The following is a 21820-nucleotide window of genomic DNA, read 5'->3' as shown; positions in this document are numbered from 1 at the left end:
CATCCTCCAATGAGAGGATTCAGACTAAACTTATTACATCTTAAAACACAAAGCACTTGAAAGAAGTTTACGACAAGTATAAGTCAAAACCCGGTTCTAGAAAAAGAGGTCATCCAAATGACACCAAAGAGTAGCATTGCCGCATTTTCAGCTTATGTGACGTCAAAATGATGATTGATTGTTGCACCTCTCATCGTTGTAATTAGGCCCAGAATTGGAGCCAGTGTGTCCCCATGAAAGAACCTGCAAGAGATTCCGGTCTACATTTGTCAACACTTTGTTCCATGTTAGCCAGATTGACCTACACAAAGGCGTTGTGCCTAACAGTAAAAAAGGATCTAAAAATATTATAACTCATAGCGTAATAGTTATTAAATAAGTGTGAAGCATTTAGAGGTGGATTAATTACCAATACCATATGGACTGCCCTCCAACCAACTATGGTGCCAAAACTTTTTTTTATCATGGCCATTGGAGACAATATAGAAGAGTTGAAGAGAAGTCGGTTGCATTGTAGGAAATCCATTATGTAGGATGAAGGTTGTGTTTTATGGCAAAAAAATTATCAAAAATATAGTATCTGAGCCCAAGGAAAAAAATTCTAGTAGTAATTTATGGTAGAGAAATTAATCTATTCTTGGAAACCCGTTTATTGTCCCATTTTTCTACCAAGGAAACACTGATAGATGAAAGAATCGAAACTACTGGGCTATAGTATTTCTACTTTTATATTTTTTGTATTTGATAGCAAAAATGCCCGGCAATGGGAAATACAATGCCACAGTATTATAAATATGAGTGTGTGTTGCATTGTTATCTAAATATACTTCTCTTATAATTCGTCTTTTTCAGCTTGTTTTTTTATAGCCGGAACAGTGTTTTTCTCTCACAACAAATCAGTCGGAACAGTGTTTTCGCTTATTTTTTCAGCGAGACGAACGAGGCCATAGTGTCGCAATAATATACGTATGTAAAAGTGTGTTGTACTGTTACCCACGTTAAAATACACGGGCATATCCAGTTGTACCAGTCTCTAAAGACCCTTTGTTTTTTACCCACTTCGAGATGGCAGCGAAGACCGGACCGTTGAGTCCATCGAGCTCCGGGCAGCCGCGCGGTGCACGAAGTCATAAGAGAACGCATCCAGACTCCAGAGTGGTATGCATGTGAGCATGACGTTGTAATCACCTCCGCATCCGCCAATGTGGCCTGGCCCCGTACCTGCACGAACGAGGCCTCTGATGATGGCGCGCTCGCGGCCTCCACCTCGCTGTGAGCATCGCCAGCAGTGGTCGCCACCTCCAACACGACTGTGGCCGCTGAGCCCATCGATCGTTGCTGTCTGCGGACATCCGGAGACGGCTTGTGCTCGGCGCACACTGACACTGGTGCCACTATCTGATGGCACCGCGGCCTAGTGTCCGGACGTGTTGTGTCGGAGTTGGAAATTTAGAAATTGCATTTTGTCACTAATAGGATGCCCAAAATCAAACGTTGATGAAGCAAAACCGAGTTAGAATCGCTAAGCATATTAACAGATAACTATCTACGGTTGATCTTTCCTAATTTCCATCCATTCATGTACTACCGAGATGTAATCTCTCTAGTTCGCACTTTCTTTCTGTAACTGTACTGTGTATAGCATGCGAATATAGATCTAGTGAGTCAACGCATCTGCACTACTTCTCTCTGGTCTCCATATAATTTGGAAGACAACCATCTCACTTGCTATTTGCTCATCTCAAGTAGGAAAAATATGCCTCCTGGCCAGCAGTCACCTATACACAATCAAGTGGACAAATATATTGATCAAATGAGTATAATCCTTTGTAATTGTGAGATGAGATGTTTGACCAAAAGAATTGTTATATGGAATAATACACTACAATCTTGAGGTATTTTTCTGGTTTGGTTTCTCACACATCAAAAGGAAAACAGTGTTCTCTAGTTGCGCCTGTGCGAACAATCGTCTCATACTGTAAATGCAAGAAACAGGATAATTGGAATGTGAAGTATTCCACCCAGTGATGAGTGAAATAACAGTTAGTTAGCTAGACCTATTTAGTACACGTATCACAATTACATCCTAAAATCTAATCTATATGCCTGCAGCAGCGAACATGTAGAACTAAAAAAAATGGGTCAAGTATGACTCACCATCCTATGGCAACTTCAACAATTAACCAGAAATTGCCTTTTTTACATATAAAAATGGCCCATCTGAACATCCCATTGTATGAGCTACTTCATAAAATAAAAATTATAACTTCATTGTGCTTTTTTTTGTTGCAATATTTTTTTTCTCGATCACGCAAAATGTTTGCGCATCTTTGTATTAAGGTAAAGTAAAAGTTCAATACAACACGCCTTAGCGGCATCCTATGGGGTCAAAAGAGTTTGCACATGGACGCTCGGACCCTCCCTAGTGTACTGTAAGCTATGTTCGTTGTTATATTGGACACCGATCAACCCGAATTGCGGCGTCGGCTTAGTGGCCTATGCTCGGGCTACCGAGCAGCGGTGGCGCTGTTTGCGCGCGCCCACCTTGCTATCCACTGAAAACAACTCATGCAGCGCCCGCATATGAGCGAGGTCATCGCTGAACATTTCTTCGTAAGCCTTTAGGGCCGACGTCGATGGAGATGGCATGTCGCTGGTAAGTTCCAGGCGCTTCATGACAAGGTACTCACCTCGCTTGGACACCGGGATATGAGATATGCTCTATGTCGCTATCCGCTTGCTTCGCGTGGGGAGTGTGGGCGGTGCGTATCTACCGTAGGCCGTATCATCTCTAGGCAGCTCCAGGAGAGGCGGTTGCCTCCTCTTTCTGATTCGCTCGGTGAAGTGCTTGAGGTGTCTCTTGGCCGAGCTCGTTTGAGGTGATGAAGTGTGGTTGATGACGTCCGTCGTAGCCTCGATCGTCGCGTCTCCCAGGATCACAGGGTCTGGGTGCGCCTCTGCATCCACTACGTCGGGCTGTCCCCCGCGTGGCGGCGTGGCTTGCGGCGGCCCCAGCACAGACGACAACGGGGGTGTGTCCGTCGTCCACTGGTCAGCCTTCGCCGAAGAACGGGTGTCCACCGGCGATGCGTCCACATCTGGATAGGCGGCGCCGGGGCAGGTTGTCCCCCAGGCGCCGGTGCCCTTGCCGGGCGGCTCACTGCGAGCGAGGCAATGAGCTCCTCCAGCATTGGATCGACCCACATGGGATGGCCCGCCCTCACGCATAGCTCCAACACCAACGGATGTGGCTCGGAGCAGTGTGCAACAACAGTAGAAGCGGGCACTGTCGTCGTACTCGATATGCGTGCCCATGCTGATGCCCCTCGTTGGCTTACTCCAGCGCCGGCACCGTCGTCGTTGGGTTCCACCGGCGCCCCCCGTGGTACCCTACATGGCCCCATCCGAGCTCGGTGGCACGTGCTGGGAGGCCTGTGGGTTGCCGCCACAAGCGGAGTGCCGTGGCCGGTTGCCACCCTTCGCCACTGAAGCATGCCTGTACTGCTTGCAGTTTATCTTTCCTTAGTATAGTCCAATTTTACACAAATAAGATTACGATATCTTACATTTACCAGACAGGAAGAACATTATATGCATTAACTTTAGCAGAATTTGCCGATGGATAGCAAGGTATCTGATCTAACATGCAAATAAAAGAAAGGAAATGACTACTACGTTCTAAGTTCTGACATCTAGCATAGAAAAACAAATGTTTTTACCTGGTACTGGTGCACGGATCTTAGGATATGGGCAAAATTGCCCACTCATGAGTTCTCTGAGTCTGGCCCCGATAAAATTCAGTTCAGTCAACAGCTCTCCTGTGAACAGACATGCAAATTGGCAGTAGTCTCTCCCCCAATCCTACGGAGCAAAAGCATAGATTCAGTGAATCTAATTGAACTGCTGACTTGTGAATATGTGAGTTAATCTCTGAGTATTTGACACAATGCAAGTCATGTCAATCTTTCCAGTTGTTGCACATGGATCATAGACATAAGAATTTACAAAGGAATTTGAACTCACCTGCAGCCTTGATTTGGCAAAGGGACTGAGTGTTGGTTCAGAACGGTTTTGGATTTTGGATCTTTCATATGAACTTTGTGCCACTTTGGATGAATATGGTGGTGAGTCACACTATTAAAAACTGAAGATCACAATATATATGCCACACGGTTGAGAATCAGAGTAGAACAAAATTGTATTAAAAAAAAGAAGGCTAATTTTAACTGCATTCACAAAAATAAAAAGAAAGACCTTGCCACGGTTGAGAGTGCAGGATCCACTCGCCATGTTCTTCCTCAAGTTGGAAGAGGAACTCCAAGACCAGGAGCTTCCATGTCATCGACAAATAGAACATTCTGTAGTAGACAGAGATGCTTCTGTATTTGCAAAAACATCTAAACTCTCATATTTATTCTGTAGCATGGCAAAGTCATGAATTTATAATCCATCTGACCAATAATTGAATTACATCAGTACAGATCAGATCAGTAGAAGTACCCTTGATTGTATTATACAGCAAGCATCTCCAACAAATCATTCCAAGACTAATCTGCAAGAAGAACACATCTTCCTAACGATGATTCTATGATATTCAGACTGAACTCTTTTGCCCGGAGTATATTTAGGTCCTAACTGAACGAACATGGTCAAAATTCTAGACTGGGGATGTTGTATGGAGGAAGGGTTGGGTCAAAGCCACACCATTGCAGCAAGATGGTGGCACCCAGCACACAAGGGAGGGGTCATTGGCTTCGTTGTTAGGAGGGAGAGGACAATCGCCTAACAAAAGGAGGATTTGTGGAGAGGAAAAGCGGAAAGATTGGGGGCACCTGTGCAGAAGTGGCCATGGAGGTGTTGATCGCCACCGCATGCCTGGAACTGGACATCGGCTACTGCACTCCTGGACGCTGGCCACCGCGCTCCTTGAGAACCCCTGTACGAGCTGAGGCTCGCTGTAGTTGTTTTTATAACAAGAAATAAGATTCATGGGCCAATTTATAATAGGAAAAAAGGAATAGAGAGAAACCTGAATCGAACAGGTCAAGGAGAACCAAGTTGATTCCGTTCTTGGAGATAGAGGATTATTGGAGAAGGAAGAAAAAATCCTGAAAAAAGGGAAAAGTGAGCAACATGAATCGAACACATCATGGAGAAGCAAGTCGATTCCGTCCAAACACCGAGAGGCCGGGACGGATGTGCCTCGCGTCCGAAGTTCGGCAAGCAGTGGCACCACCACAGTGGAGGAGGGAGCAGGGCCGTGAACAGCCACCTGTCGCCAGGAGGCCGGCGTAGGCGGCGCCCAGCGCACCGAGGCTCTCGCACGTGGGCGTGGCCGTGGCGTCCGCAGCATCGAAGCGGCAGGCGCGGGCGAGGAGGTAGAGCAGCGCAGAGTGGGTGAGCGGGCGGTGGCGAGCGCGCCGAGGCTCCCGCGCGTGGGCGCGGCCGCGATGTCCCCATGCCTCGGCGACCGTCCGCGTAGGCGGCGGCTAGCGCGAGCGGCGGTGACACTACTCTTTTTTTCTTTTTAACGGAGAGTGAGTGAGATTTTCAAGAGAATCGTCGTCCACGTGAGGGAGAGGGCCACGGATGGGCCAAAAACCATCGAGTGAGACAGATGGGCCGATGAATGGGCCAGATGAAAAAAAGGCCCAGACAGAAAAAGGGGCAAAATTGTTTTCTCTTTATTATTAGGTATAGATATGGTCTAAAGTCTGCGAAAAAAAAGAGTAGTGTCGCTGTCATGAATGGTAGCCTAAACAGTAGATGGTTAAATGTTGGGTTTGGGTGTGCTCTAGTGCATATTTGATGTTGTATTTACTTGTATGATCGTGTTTGTACTGAGAATGGCTTTTGATCAGGTGGTAGCACTTCAAAACATCGCTAGTGCTTTTGATCTTCTTCAGTAAAGAGGCAAGTGAATGTAGTGGTGATTTGCTACCGTTTTGGCTTGTTGTTTTCATCACCTACAACATAATGTCTATAACAATGTCATACCACTAATAACCAAACCTTGTGATCTTTGTTTATTCAACCTTATATAACTGTGGTCTTATTTATTTATTTATGATGATGCTACTATTCTATATTGCTATATGTGGTTAGCCCATAACCTTAAGATGAAGTTGAAGTACCATTGGTGGTCTATGTTTATTTAATTGCAGCATGCCAAGTGCATTTCATCATTCATCTACATCGGAAGTTATGTCGTTAACCTATGGTCACGACCACACCGGTAAAACATCATGGGATGCAGCTCCACACCTTGTTGGGTGTGCAGGCAGGAGACACTTTGCATTACATTCATATGCATTCATGAAGTACATTGAAGTGATATGTCCATGTTATTATGAAGCTCTATCATCTAGCTATATTCAAAATTGGAAGTTACCTATTTTATGTTGATATTATATCTTGTTTATTCTATAAGTGGAACTCCATGTTATATTGTTGTTTTATTCAACTTATGGTTTAAATAGCTTGTCAAAACAAGTTTGCTTGTTGAGATGTTTCATCTCACCATTGCTTTACTCAATCCAGGTACTTGCTTGCTTGGAAGGGAAGGGGTTTAGCTGCACGTCTCACACCTCTTCAATTAGAGACTTTGTGTTTTAAAGCATGATAAGTTGGTTTTGTTAGTAGACATGAGAGCGAATGTTTGAAATGTGGTTGTTAAACTTATTCTTGTTGGAGTGACTCATTCTTTGTTAGCATGTTCTTTAAAGCTAATTTGGTGCTTATTTTGTTATCTATATATATGTTTCTTCTGTGTTACTTATAACTGCAAAGGAGGTGATGCCATAATCTTTTTTTTGTCATGTTCAGGTATTGTTTGTGAAGTAGAGTAGCGATTATGATTATCTAGTGCCAATTGGTGATGACTAATAGGCGTATGTGCATTGGACCTAGTAACATGGTGAGGAAGCACCATATGATATGCTGACTCTCTAGAATCATGACACCACTACATCTAGCGATCAATATCTTGGGCTAGTTGCTTTCCCTGGTAGTGACGCCGGAAATGCTTGTTGATATTTCTTATGTCTATTGGAGATTTTTGTGAGTGCATAGAAAATATCAAAATGGCACTTTGCTCGGTGAGTATTCTGAGGTCTTTATTTATATTTCTTGCGAGAAAGCCTATGCCCAAGATATTAAAAAATAGAGATTCTTGTGGACTAAATTCTCAAGCAATTGTATGACCTTAGTTGAGGGTAAATACAACTATGGCACACACTGCCATAAGAATGATAAGTTGGGATAACTTGATCACTCAAGAAGATAAACAAAACTATGAGCAGTGGCGTAGCTAATGGGAGAGAGAGAGCAAAATGAGACCTTGTTGACCATTGTTAATATCAATCATAAACCATCAATATATCCTACATATATACTTAATTCTATCACCAAACATAGGTATAGGGGTTTAAACTAATGAATTCCACAAGTTTTGGTGAATCTGTGAATGCAGGAGGATTTATCTAGAAAATAAGCAAGGTGGACCTAATTGTCAGAGCAAATCGCGACCAACCACGACAAAACCGACTTGGAAGGTTCTAGAATCACCGTAGAAGACTTACTGCCAAAGATCGAGACAAGTGGTTGATAGGGGGCCGACGGCCCCACCACTAGGCCGACCGACCTATGGGACCTCCTTGTTAGGCCCTCCTTTGAAGGTCGGTTTCCCACCACCTTCTAGGTTCAATCTACGCTGTTGCTCAAGGCCAGTTCATATCGAGGGCTTAGATTTGATGTTGCCATGGATTCATGGGCCCATAGGACTCCTAGTTCCCCCTATAAAATGACCCCTGACCCCCTCCAGGAGGGCATCCATTGAGAGAAATCTCATTTAGATCAAGACACACCAAGAGGATTAGATCTAGAGCTCTCTAATGTAGTAGATTAGTAGTTTAGGAGTGAGGGTCGAGTTGGGCTCATGCTTAGGTTCCGGATCTAGTCTTGGAGGCTTGGTAAAGCCATTGTATCCTCACTTATTTACCTTATGAGACTTTATTATCATTATATCATTCTTATCTACATGGATATACTTACTTTGAATATACATATCTTGCTTAGTTAATGTTATATTTACTTTTGTGTGCGGGTTCATAGAGCGCTTAGCCTGCTAGTTTACCGATTGGACTGAGTAGTTGAGCCCCGTGTAAGCATGTATTGATGGTAGTTAATGTCAATCATAAACCGTCAATATACCCTGCATATATGATAAAAATGGATGACCGACATAGGTATAATGTTTTAAACTAATGAGTTCCATGAGTTTTGGTGAAATCATGACTGTAGGAGGATTTAATCAAAAAACCTTCAAGGAGGACCTATTTATCAAAGCAAATCACGTTTATCCACAATGAAATCGACTTAGGAAGACACCAAAACACTCCAACAGCCAAACCACCGTGACTTAGCCTAACAGGCTGACATGTGGGGCCGATCGACCCCACTTGTAGGCCGGCCGGCCTTTAGGGCCCACCTGGTAGCCCCTCCTAGCTATGTCAGTTCTCCACCACCTTAAAGATCGAATCTACGCCATTGCTCAAGGCCGGTTTGATTTGAGGGTCTATATTTGATGTTGCCATGGATTCATGGGACCATAGGGTGCTTGGTGCCCCCTATATGTACCCCCTTATACCTCCTCCAGCAGAGCAGATCCTGAAAGCCTGATACCCTAATTTATATCCTCATCATTAGGATTAGAGCCAACAATCAAGAGAAGATTAGTCCTCTAAGATAGGATCTAGTCTTAGTGAGTAGAAATAGTGAGATGGAGAGTGAGGGAAGAGTTTGGAGGAAGTGCTGGCCTGTTGGTGCTCTCTCTATGGCTTGTACCTGACAGAATCAAGTTCTACTCGAGCTTGCTTCTGAGATTTTTTTGGTAATGAACTTCTGATTCAAGTAAGTATCTTGTTTATATTGTTCATCAGGTTTGTGACTCTTTTTGAGTACTTTAATTGTTGTCACTCTTGGGTTAGAGTAGTATTTGTAGTGTAAGAATGGTGCTTAGACTCGGTTACTCGTGGATGTACCCTACATTTTGGATCGATGGTGGATCTCAAGGGTGACTATAAAGCCCTGTTGAGTCCTTTGTAGACCATCTCCCATTTGTAGGCCGAGCAGGATCTAGTTACTATAGGAAAACAAACTCTGCCTGTGTTTCTCCTTAGTAATATCCCCATTTTAACAGTAGAAGACATAACTTACTGAAGTTAGAACTAGAAAACCTTAGTGAGTCCCTCAACGCTCCTGTTTATCTTAAGCCTTGTTGCTACTCCGGGTTAAGTTAGACTTAGTTAATTTCTCACATGTTTCCTTGTGTTCGATATTCTAGAATACTTTTCGGTGAAGTGCTACATTAGTATCCATGTGCTTGCAGATTTATCAGTGTGCGTTTAAATATACCAACAAGCATTTCTGGTGTCATTGTTGGGAAAATGGTTGTTGAGTTAACTTCGAACCTAGCTTAACCTTATATCTTTTATCTTTGTATTCTTTTCTTTTACTATGGACTCCACTCCTATCCATCAATACGCTGCACCTACGAGCGCATGCCTAGAGCCACCAAAATCCTCAAAGCCTATCCTAACACCTGGCTATAAGCTATGCTCGTGTTTAATTAACATGGTCTGGGAACAATCCTTTTCGAGCTAAGATGATGAGAACCCTTACTTCCACTTATGTGAGTTTGAGCAGGCCTACGCATGCTTGCACATTATAGGCATGTTAGATGAAACTTTATGATGGAAGCTTTTTCCATTCTCCTTAATGAGAAGAGCTAAACATTGGTATAATCAAACCATAGAAAGTAGACAAGGAGATTGGGAAGCTTTATGCTCTAGCTTTTGCTTAAATTTCTTTCCCATCTCTAGAGTAGTAAGCCTTCGTTTAGAGGTTCTATCTTTTAAACAAAAAGGAAAAGAATCTCTTGACACATCATGGAAATTATTTAATGATCTTATTAATACCGGCCCTGAGCTTGCCATTCAAGACACTATTCTTCTCCAATACTTTTATATGGGTCTTAATAGGGAAACCTCGTAGTTTCTTAACATAGCTTTAGGAGGTTCGTTCTTACATGTCTCTGCTAATTTGGGGAGAAGCATTCTTGACAAAGTTTTAGAGAACACCCCATTACCTGAAGAAGTGGAAGAGAAGCTACTAGAGGAGGAATTCTAGATAGCTGAACCAGAATCTTTACCAAACCAATCACAAACTTCAGTTGTCCCAAATCCCGAACCACCGAAAAAGGAGGGAACTCTAGTTTTGAATTTTATGCTTGAATTCGAGGATAAACTTTTTGTTGAAATTGAAAACACCTTGAATTACCATACTATCGCTGCGAAAACATGTCAATGCACCTAGCACACAACAAGCCAGAAGGATCTGCTTGATAGAGCAAGGCTAGAGATTCGCTTGGCTTCAACATGGGGCTAGCTAATCCTACGAATTCCTTTCGAAGGCATGCCAGTCAATTTGACCTGCAATTGATAAGGAGAGAAAGTTTATCAGTAATTTAAGGTGGAATGTGCCGGTTTTGCCAGACAGTTCCAAGTGTGTCGCTACAGGAGCAGCCAGACGAAAAAATTGACTAAATAGCCGATACACAAAGAAATCGACTGTTTACGGACTGTACTGCTCATGGGTTGTGATTGATTTTATGATGACAAGTACAATGCATGCAGACATAAGTAAAATCTTTAGGTAGGTGGATATTACCGATGTAAAGCATTGAGCTAATGAATCTAATGAGAAAGGATATAACATACAAACACATCGACTATCTAGTACAAACGGTTCTACAAATACTCTGAATCTAATCTGATACCATCAATAGTGAGGTTCGACCGGATCAATGGCAGCTATGATGATAGTAACAAACTAAACCAAAGAATCCATAAAACTGTCTATACATTGACAGGTTTTCTGTAAGACATGCTATGTCTATGAAAGCACAGGCAAATCGGCTGAAATAGCCGATTCAAGTAGAAAAAGGGTCATAGCATATGAATAATTGACTATTCAATACGAGCAGACCTATAAACTCCTGAAATCTAACCTATTATCTTTAACAGTAGGGTTCGATTGGATCGATGACAGCCATAATAAAGATAATAGATTAAACCTTTAAAGAAAACAGATCTATTCACATTTAACAGGGTCATGAAAACATGCTATGAACGTTGAAGTGTGGGTGATCGGCTATTTAGCCGATGTAGGCATAGCAAACAGTCAAGGTCATGCCCGATCAAAAATAAATCTACCAACTAGCATCCACTGATCTAAAGTGCCATTAGTGGGGATCGACCAGATCGTTATAACCATAATAGTGAACTATAGATCAGATTTAACTAGCCAGTAAATCTCCTCAAGAACAGACATGCCTTAACCGCGTACTATCCACAATCAAGATCGAAGTAGAACAACTGATGAAACATAATCCATCGATTAAAGTAAGAACTGTTGCAATGTAACAAGATAAACGATGGGATAAATGGATGTGAGGCCGATCTAGATCGATCTTGATCGGGCAGGTTGATATTGTTAAAAACTAATGACAGTAAGAACATCAGCAAGATCAGTAAATTAATGAATCTACCCGAAGGATGCCACCCTAAGGCAGAGCCGATAACTTGACCTTAATCTAATTTGAGTAGTGGCGTTCAAACTTAACCGATGCAGCCATACTTGAACTAGATAAAGGCCAATAACTAGCTTATACTAGAGCTCACAGTGGAGGTCAAACTTAACCGATGCAGCCTTACAAATGGAAGTATATGCCATGACAGTACTTACAGACAAGCCGGAGGTTGGCCGGACTGATGCAGCCCTGCTTATTGAAGAACTTGCCGAGATCTACACTACCCCTACTCCTAAGGGTTGGCGTAAAGCCAAAAAAGTAATTTGTATTGATTGATTGGATATCCTTTACAATAGCCGGGGTCCAATATTTATACCCGGAACCTAAGCATGAATCCTACTCAAGTATGATGTATTACAAACTTTGGTATAAGAGAAAACATTCCTAATTTAAGATAACTTAGACCCTAATCTTTCCCTTTTTGTAGAGTCCGACATGTCTTTCTCGACGCCAATTGTAGCTTATTGTCGTTATCTGTTGGCGTCATCTGAAGAGAGCCGATTCCAATGCCGCATCTGAATCAACTAATATTGACCCTTATGCAATCGATTCCTTGAGGACACAATCTTGGAAGCTTCGAGTTCCCACGTTTTTCTTCCTAAATTTTGGTGTAAACACATGCCCGCTAATTTTGGGATAAAAGTAATTTTTATTCCAAAATTACCACGTCTGTACCCCCGATAGGTCCGTAGTCACGGGTAGAGAATCTTGATCTGTGGCCTACTATCTGACACCGTCCTTGCCTGCTTATGAGCCCATGCTTCAAAGCTTCATGAGAGCACCATTGTTTCACGGGCGCTTGGATCCATCTTTCCAGATCAACTATAAATGTCTATCTGACTTTGGCGAGAGCAACTCAACAACTTAGTTATGTTTCTCTTCTGCTTGCTTCCTCGAGTGCCTTTGGCTCCGCCAGACCCTCCATGGTCTAATTCTTTGCTATGAGGGTCTTGAGTGGTTAGAAGAATTCTTGTGCATAGGGTGATTGTGTCGCTCATTTCAGTGCCTTGTCGAGCAAGAGGATCAGCTACTGTAGTTAGAAGAATTCTTGTGATATCACATGAGTTTTCTCACCATGATCACAGAGCTGTTCTTGTGTTTGCAAGGGCTAAAATGTGTGGACACCTTTCCCTTGTTTGCTTTATCAAATGCTCATCAAGGAAACCACAGACTTCTTTCTCATGGTGTAATGTAACCTATGTATCAAATGTGTGTGTAACCTTGTGAATGCCTTAAACATGTTTAGAATAGCATGAGGAACAACTTTGGTATTCATGACTAAGGCTAGATTGGTCCCTAAGTCATAGTTATGATGTAGGTCATCAATTTTAAGTTATATGTTTGACCTAGTTTGAACTATGTCATAGAGTCTTTGCATGGTAGTGAACCTTTAAGAAAAGTTGTAGTATTTGAGTAGAACAACAACTTTTATTTTTGGGTCATGAGCTAATTCACTGCATAGCTTGGTCATTTTGAGCTCACAAAAATTGATATTTCACTGTTTTTCAGCACTTAGAATTTTCTAAGTCTAAAACCGATTTACCATTTCGCTGGCTCGACATTGGTGATGATTTTACTCCTCATTCTTTCAGAATTAGAACTGGATCCTTTAATGGAAGTTGAAGATGGTATATAGGGCTACAACCTTGGTTTATATTGTTTGCGCTAGTAAGTTACGGATTAGGAAATTGATCAGCTCCAAATCGCTCTGTCAGGCTCTGATCGTGGGCTCTGATGGCGTTCTACAGTGCCGACCGGTTTAGAGCTTGAACGCCGCGTGTGCGCCGCGCATCACCGTTGTCCTGCTCGGCCAGGCCACGTCGGGCCGCTACACGCCTTCATTCGCCTCGCTCACCTGTGACCTCTCTACATTCGCATTTCCTCGCCTGGCCTCCTCCTTCGCCTCAGCGCAGCACCTGCAGCAGCTCCGCAACAGCAGCAACAACGCTACCGTCGCCATTGCCGTCCCTAGCTCATGCCTCGTCACTCTATCGCCACCATAGCAGCTCCTCTATGATCCTACCGCGTGACCGCAACCACATTGCTCGCTAGAATCACACGGTGAGCCATTGTGCCACGAGCGGACCTCACCGTTCTTCCACCGCCGCATTCCATCACGGTGGCCGCACCACCTCCGTCCGTCATTCGCCATAATAATCGGTGCACTAGCTTCACCGTAGACTGTATATGCTCGGCGTAACCCTAGATCGAGCCCTCACGGCCAGCTCCGGCGCCTCGTCGTGGAGCCATGCCGCTGTGCCGCCATGACCGCTGCCATTGTGCTTAGCTCCGGTCATCGGTCCGAATAGCTAGCCTACTGTATTCGCAATGTCTTGGTGGTCACTGTTGTACTTGTGATGTTGCCGAAAAAGCCATCGTCGGCGAACTCTAGCCATCCCGCATCGTCCCGCAACGTGGCTCTGTTTTTCTTTCACTGACATGCGGGTCCATCTGACCAATGGGTCCTGGCTGCCAGCGGCACAGAATGGAAAGATAGTTCATTTATTTCTAGATTTACATGCAACTTTGGAAAATCATAAGTGTAGTTCTATAGTTCCAATTTTGGTGAACCAAATTTTGTTGTGTTCCTCATGAAGTGTACTTTTTTATAAAAAATATGAAATGTACATTTTCGGGTATTGTTCATGGTGATTAAAATGTATTTAAATCAAAGCTTTTTGAATGTTAGTAAACTTGTAAAATAGATATCTTGAGCTAGAAAAGTGATAAAATTGTAATTCCAACTTTTGTTGGTCTTGTGTTGACATGATCTACCTTGGAAAAATATTAAACTTGCTGTAAACTTGTTTGGGGGTAAGGTCTTTCTATTTATCTAGTAATAAATGGTATTTTCTAAGGAAAATTTGTAGGAATAAAAATATGTAACATATTGATATGCAAATTTTTGTATAGTAGTATGTCACGAATATGATGCTAGAAAAAATATATAATCTCTTGTTTGACACTTTTCTATAGGGTTTACTATTTTCACTAAAATAGGCATTTCTAGCTTGTCATTTTTGTAAAGGATGTTATACATGGTCAAATGGCATGAAACGTTTACAGTAGTCTTTTGGTAGCACTTGGAGGCCACTGTAATTTTATGAGAATTTATTATGCACATTTGGTATAGGTTTATTATTTAACCTAATTATCTAAATAAATCAATAAAGGCATTTAAATAAATGGTTTGGGCTTGGACATTATGTTTTCTTTAGTGTATTTGATGTTCTTGAACTGTTGGTATAGTTGGTGATGTCAAATTTGGAATGCTTATAGGCAGTAGAAATATTGTTGCTTTATAATTCGAGTTAGAAGGGTTTCCGAACAGATTCTGTGGTTTGTTATGTTGCATAGTGAAAATAATGTTTGCGGTAGAAATGGTTAATAACAAAGTTGTATGGAACTTATTCATCTATCTTGTGTTAAAATTTCAGGGCAATAGGCCAAAGGGTTTAGGAGTTATATCTGTTTAAAGTTAGTCTCCCGAAATGCTTGTTCTCTGGAATTTCTGGACAGCACTGGATATACTGTCTGTTTTGGTTAGGATAGATTGTGAATTAGTTTTTGGTAATTAAATAAGAGTTGTAGGAAATTTTATAAGCTTTCCAGAAAGTCCATGATCACATCATTTAGATAAGTTGAACTTCAGTTATGATGTAAACTTTTAACTGTCATATGTAGCTTAGATATTGCATTGTGTGAAATTTGTAAGTAGATAGAGAAGAGATATGCACCTACTCAGTTAGTAAGGAGTTAGCATTGTTACCATTTTGCTACTTAACATCATTGTTGCAGCACGTACATTCCTCTATCATATCCTCCGTGATCCTTCTTATGCATTCATGGGACTTACTTATGCATATACATGCAATAGGTGCTAACGAGGAGATCACGCTAGTGGAGCTCGACATCGATCCGCAGGAGGAGCATAAGGAACTGCAGCATGAGGAGGTTCCCAGAGAAGGCGAGCCTGAGGTTGATCACCTTCCCGAGTGCCCGGATCACTAGACTTCAACGTTCGTGAAAGGCAAGCCCCAGAGCATTATAAGCCTCCCTACTTTATTAATGTCACTTAAAGTTATTCGTATTGATACATTACATCACAAGAGTTGTTTGGAAACACTTGCTGCATATTACCTTTCCTTGACTAGAAATATCTACCATGAATCCTATTTAAGTCCTGGAACGCTTATCATGCTTAGCTATGCTTAGACCGGTAGAAGTCGGGTGATTTCCAGTCACCTACAAGCTATAGGTGATAACTTCATCACGATTGGCTATATTGTGCTATTGTGGAACATAACCTGGTATTGTTGAATAAATAGAGACTGGGTGGAGTCTTATGTTGTCGTATCATAGTGACTCCGTCTGTGTCGATTAAGGACCAGCCGTTGGAGGTTCATCTTGTCATGTTGAACGCATGCCTCTCACATAGTTGGCCGAATAAGTCGTTCCAACCGCGAAGCCGAGTAGCTCAACTTAGGTCGGGACCACGAGCAGTAAAAGTGTGCACCTTGGAGGTGGTAAGGATGTGCGGAGAGCCAATGGCATAAGCCCAAGGGTGGGTTAGAGTCCCAAGCCCCCTTGGCAGATTGGTTGTATCTCTAAGGGCGCGACGCTAGTCATACCTGCGATTGTACTTGAGCTGTACCAAAGGTGACCTAAGACTACCTTGGCATAGGTATGTCTGGGTGTGTGTTAGGAATAATTCCCCAGCTGGGTAGGAATCAATTCGAATCACCGTCTCTCCCGGATAGTGAGAACTGACAGGAATACACTTCATCGTAGTAAATGATGGAAATGTTGGTTATGAGATTATGCAAGAACTCAACTGGACATGGTTATTATTGTGATGACTTAATGGTACCAACATGTTTGGCATATGATAGTTGCTAATCTATTATGAGATAGGATTAATAACTGGTGATTCACAATTAAAGATATGTTGGATAACTTGTGCTTTTTTTTGCAAATAACGTCTACTAGCTCTACTTATACAGCCTTGCATACTCCTTGGTGTCTTAGTAGATTAGTTGGACGGGTAAGTCTAGCTGAGTACCTTCTCGTACTCAGGGTTTTATTCCCATTATTGCAGATAACATTATGTATCATGGCTACTGCAAGAACTGCCTTGCTCCTGTAGTTGATGAGGACTAGGACCATGGGCTATGGTCATTCTGTATATCATCTCACCCTTTGTGCTTTTGGTTGGAGATGACTATGATACTAGCTTTGTACTAAACTACTTGTGATGTTGATGTTAAACTACTTTGCTTCCGCTACTTTCAAACTTGGTTTGTAATAGTTATTCGAACTCTGATGTATGAGAAACATTTGTGAACTATGATGTAACATGTGATGGGTTGTGTTGAATCTCTACGATATTGGTTTGTATGTTGGTTGTTTGAGATCCTTCATGATTTTATTGGACTATCGGGTTTATATGGGCTCAAGTATGATAGTTTGATCACTTTGGTGATTGCTATTGTACTTGTGCTCTTATAAATTAGACGGTTCTGTGACACACGGTTTCCCAGCCACTAAGAAATGGGCATCTTTTAGCAGGCGGCTTTCTTTCCCATTGTTTCCCAGCCACCGAGAAATCGGTTGGATATATGGGCATCTTTTAAGCAGGCGGTCTTTTCTCTCCCCTGATGCACTTCTATCTGCGGGCCGATATGACTTGGTCCGTGATGACCTTCGGCCTTATGGGGATTTGGACTCCCTTCAATCCAAAGAATTCTTAGTGGATTGATCGTCAGTTAATGTAAACCTTTTATATTAATCCCATGGTATCTTATAATTATGGGAAGTAATAACTCCGAATCTATTGTATATTCATGATCCATCCTTGAATTTCCCTGAATTTCTAGAGTGTCGATCCGTTTCCATAACTGACTTTAATTCCATAACCCCGACGAAGCCTATCTTCTCACCTCCCGTGCTATATATACATGCCATGACTGTGGATTGGAAAACAACCTGCTTCGTCCCAAACCTTCCATGTCTTTGGTGCGATTTTGCTTTCCCATAGGCTCGAAGGCATGGAGAATGGCAAGAGGTCTGCTGAAGAGGCCTTTGACAGGTCTATGTCACCACGCCAACGTCTTCATCATCAGGAGGATGCAACCCCATGATCTTGGGTGGATGGACCTTCATCTAAATGCACTGCAGGATGCTCCCATCGTCTCGGAACATAGGGCCGACTCCACTCAACCTCCAAGGTCATCTTCATCAACAATTCATTGCCCGCTCCCCTGTGACCCAAGGAAGCAGATCAACAATGACGATCTGATCGCATCCATGGGCAATGGTCATTCTGTATATCATCTCACCATTTGTGCTTTTGGTTGGAGGTCACTATGATACTGGCTTTGTACTAAACTACTTGTGATGTTGATGTTAAACTACTTTGCTTCCGCTACTTTTATACTTGGTTTGTAATAATCATTCAAACTCTAATGTATGAGAAATATTTGTGAACTATGATGTAACATGTGATGGGTTGTGTTGAATCTCTACGATCTTGGTTTGTATGTTTGTTGTTTGAGATCCTTCATGATTTCATTGGACTACCGGGTTTATATGGGCTCAAGTATGACAGTTTGATCGCTTCGGTGATTGCTATTGTACTTGTGCTCTTATAAATTGTATGGTTCTATGACAGCTAGCATCAGAGCAAGGATTCAACATTAAAACTTGTCATATGTGTATTTAAGAACAAAGGTTTTGTGTTATAAAAATCTAAAGTGTGCCAGTGGTCATCTCCTTTATGCCCAGTTAAGGACTTTTAGGTGGCTATTTAAGTACTAACATGGGGGTTTTTACTTTCATCGTCCATACAACATGCTATTGTATGGATGCCATTCACTTGAATGGTAATGTATTGATCAAATGCCTCTACGTCAAGGTAAGAAGGTAAGTTGATGAGTGGCATGACCGCAAGATGTGAGTGTGCGGTCAGGGAGAGTTAGTTTGATACGGCTATATATGCATGCTTGCATGTGTTTATGGTGCGTATTTAATTATGGGTATAAATTGTCATCGGGTAGCTTTGATACAGAAGTATATGTATGGGTATACATATATGGAAGTATTTAGTTGCAACCTAGAGCCTAGATTTATATTTTTGTACTTGTATTTGTTGGGTTGGGCTGAAATGAATTTTCTGCTGGTGCACTAACAACGAAACGTGTAGTTCATTTAGTTACGATTATATTGAGAGAACATATGTATACCACCGCGTATGTCCTTAGGAATTATTTTTTTAAGATTATGAGGATGTACGGAACGAGCATACATCATGGTGCATTATTCATTCATGTTCCTGCATTGTTTCCCCCTTAATTGATCTTATCGTTATGTAACTCGTAGCTATCCTCGTGTTGTCTCACTCAAGTGTAACCTTTGTTACAGATGGTAGCCCCTAGAGCCCCTATTGCTAGCGACACCTTTCTGACACTGTTTGGGACTCCCACCTTGTTGTGGCGGGTGCTGAACTCTGTCGGGTACGCCAAACCACCTTGCTATGTTTGGAGTGAAGTGGTGACTGAAGGACAAAGGTGGTATGATGTGTGAGTCACTGTCATAGCCCGTGAGGACAATCCTTAGTGGTAGGGGTGGTGTGTTGAGTCAGATGGATAGACCCCATGGGAAGGTGCCCAAGTGGCAGCATTTGAGGTTCTAAGTGAGATTTGTTAGGAATTTGGGGATGAACTTTGCGAATGGGCCAGTTGGATCTTTTCCCCGTGTCGATCAATGACAACCCACTTAGACCCAACCAGGTGGTAATGCTTTAGTCAGAGATAGGGATGAAAGAGCTAGAAGTAGCAATGCTGCAATGAGTGCTATCTATGCAGTCATGAGGATGTTTTATTCACGCCAAGATAGCTATGTCAACTGCATGCTAGAGCTCCAAAGAGCATAGGCTACACAGCGTAGGATGAGAGCACGTGTGCACAGGCACCGAAGGGCACTTAGGGTAGCTCAGCGTGAGATAGATGGCTTCGTGATAGGCTTAGAAGCTCATTAGAGGCAGTTTAGCCTTGTAGTGAGAGAAAGAAATGTAGCTCAGGATGAATTACAGGGCGTCCGTGCTGAGAGGGACAATGTCATTCGTCTTGCTGAAAACAAAGAGGCAGCTAGGATCAGGACAGTATTCTAGGCTGCTAGGCAGGCTACTGAGTTCGAGCACATGGAGCAGGAGCTCATCTGCTAGATCAAGGAGCTTTCGATTGATGTTCACTGCCTCAACAACATAATCAACCCAATTATTCCTCCAGCCCCAGCGGTGGAAGAAGAGCCTAATGTGTTGATTGCCGATGATGATGGCATGGAGATGGATGCTAAAGAAGAGGATCCTGAAGAGGAAGAGGTGGAGCCTTGGGAGGACGACCATGGTGATGGTGTGTCTGATGTCGACAGTGACCACTCCTAGGAGTAGCCTAGCTGTAGTAGTAGCGAACTTGATGTCTTAGCTCTTTATTCTCGATCATTATGTAACAAACTTGTAATGTAGGTCTCAATCACATGATGTACCCTTGTAATGTATTGGAACTATGCATGTACTACTTGTGGTAGTTGCACTGTTTAATGTATTTCTAGTTGTGTTTGACATAAAAATTTGGCATGTATGGAACGCATTGCGAGCACGATAAGCGATCATTTGGTGATGTTATGTTGTGGAATTGAATTATTGTGCCTCTATGTTATTGTATGAATTTACTATTCTCTCCAGTAATTACAGTATGGCATGATTATACAATTCTTCTGCAATCTCTTGACATCATCCAATAATCACTTGTTGCAATTTCACAGATGATGCGTACTCATAGGGGAACTTTTGGTGATGATGCAAGTGGTAGTGATGGCCGTGGCAATGGCCATGAGGATCTCCCCCCCCCACCGCATCCGACCCTAGCTGAGATGATGGCTTAGCTCATGGAGACTCAACGTGCTATGGGAGAAGTGTTGCACGGTCTCACATAGAATGTTGGACAAGGATGTGGAAGAGACCAGCATCAAGGACCTAAACCTAACTAGTTCAGTACTTTCAAAGTCTTCCTCTACACCAAGCCTCCTGTCTTTAAGGAAGCCGAAGAACTGTTGTAGTCAGATGAGTGGCTGAATAGAATTGAACAGAAGTTCCATCTTTTGAGGCTCACCGAGCACCTAAAGACCAAATATGCATCGCACCAGCTGCATGGACCTACGGCCATATGGTGGAGTCATCATCGATCAACTTTGCCTGAAGATGCACAAATCACCTAGAATCAATTCACGGTTGCATTTAGGGGACATTATATTCCCCTAGGTCTAATGAGTATGAAGCATACAAAATTCATGAGGCTGATGCAGGGTACTAAGAGTTTGACAGTGTATCTGCATGGCTTTAACAATATGTCAAGGTATGCCATAGAGTTTGTGGATATAGATGCCAAAAAGATTGCTAGTTTCAAGCGAGGACTTAGCCCGAAGTTAATGAAGACGCTTGCTAACAACAAATGTGCTACTTTCAATGAGTTTGTTAGTGATGCATTAACCCAAGAGAATCAGAACAGCATCTATATAGCATCCAAGAATCGCAAGAGAGCTTTTGAAGCAGGTGTGTCCTAGTCCAAAGCTCCTACCAATGTGAGACCCCAGTTCTGCCATCCCGCTCCAAAGTATAGACCACCATAGAAGAAGGCACAACCTAGTCAGAACCAGCAGGTGTATCACAAGGCTTATTCTATTGCTCTACCTAAGGGTAGCACTGGACAAAGCAGCTGCAATGTTCCACCGAACAGTATGCCATGCTGGAACTATAACAAGAATGGCCATTGGCAAGAAATTGTCCTTATCCCAAGAAGAACAACAACCAGAAGCAGGGCAATTCTAATGGATGTCAAGGCCATGTGCACTATACCACCATGGAAGAGATTCCCTTTAGTGAAGTGGTCACGACTGGTATGTTTCTTGTGAATCATCATCATGCCATTGTTTTATTTGATTCTGGAGCTTCGCATTCTTTCATGAGTCCAACATTTGCATCTAAGTATGATTAGAAAATAGTTGTAGTAGACAAGGGTAGTTATTGTAAGTGCTGCTGGGAGCAACATTTCTACCAATCAGATAGTTAGTGGTGTACGCATCCAAATAAGTGAACATGAATATACTGGAAACTTA

The 21820-nt window shown here is 42.5% G+C and overlaps 1 long non-coding RNA gene across 5 annotated transcripts; it reads right to left on the bottom strand.

Moving 5' to 3' along the window:
* Nucleotides 1-1563: 1563 nt before the first annotated feature.
* On the bottom strand, nucleotides 1564-5497 carry LOC136498227 (uncharacterized). 5 transcript variants are annotated; one of them, XR_010769545.1, is made up of 7 exons: nucleotides 5273-5497; nucleotides 5030-5108; nucleotides 4833-4955; nucleotides 4255-4552; nucleotides 4024-4144; nucleotides 3720-3861; nucleotides 2063-3501 (listed from the first exon to the last, which is right to left on the bottom strand). It is a non-coding gene; the product is annotated as an uncharacterized lncRNA (long non-coding RNA). The 5 variants fall into 5 exon arrangements; XR_010769543.1 differs by lacking the exon at nucleotides 2063-3501 and adding an exon at nucleotides 1564-1778 and having other exon boundaries at nucleotides 4255-4955; XR_010769542.1 differs by having other exon boundaries at nucleotides 4255-4955.
* Nucleotides 5498-21820: the final 16323 nt, after the last annotated feature.

The sequence above is a fragment of the Miscanthus floridulus genome, chromosome 12 (assembly GCF_019320115.1).
Source record: "Miscanthus floridulus cultivar M001 chromosome 12, ASM1932011v1, whole genome shotgun sequence".
Classification (NCBI taxonomy): Eukaryota; Viridiplantae; Streptophyta; class Magnoliopsida; order Poales; family Poaceae; genus Miscanthus; species Miscanthus floridulus.
The sequence above is the reverse complement of the archived record's forward strand: the minus strand, read 5'-3'. Positions and strand labels throughout refer to the sequence as shown.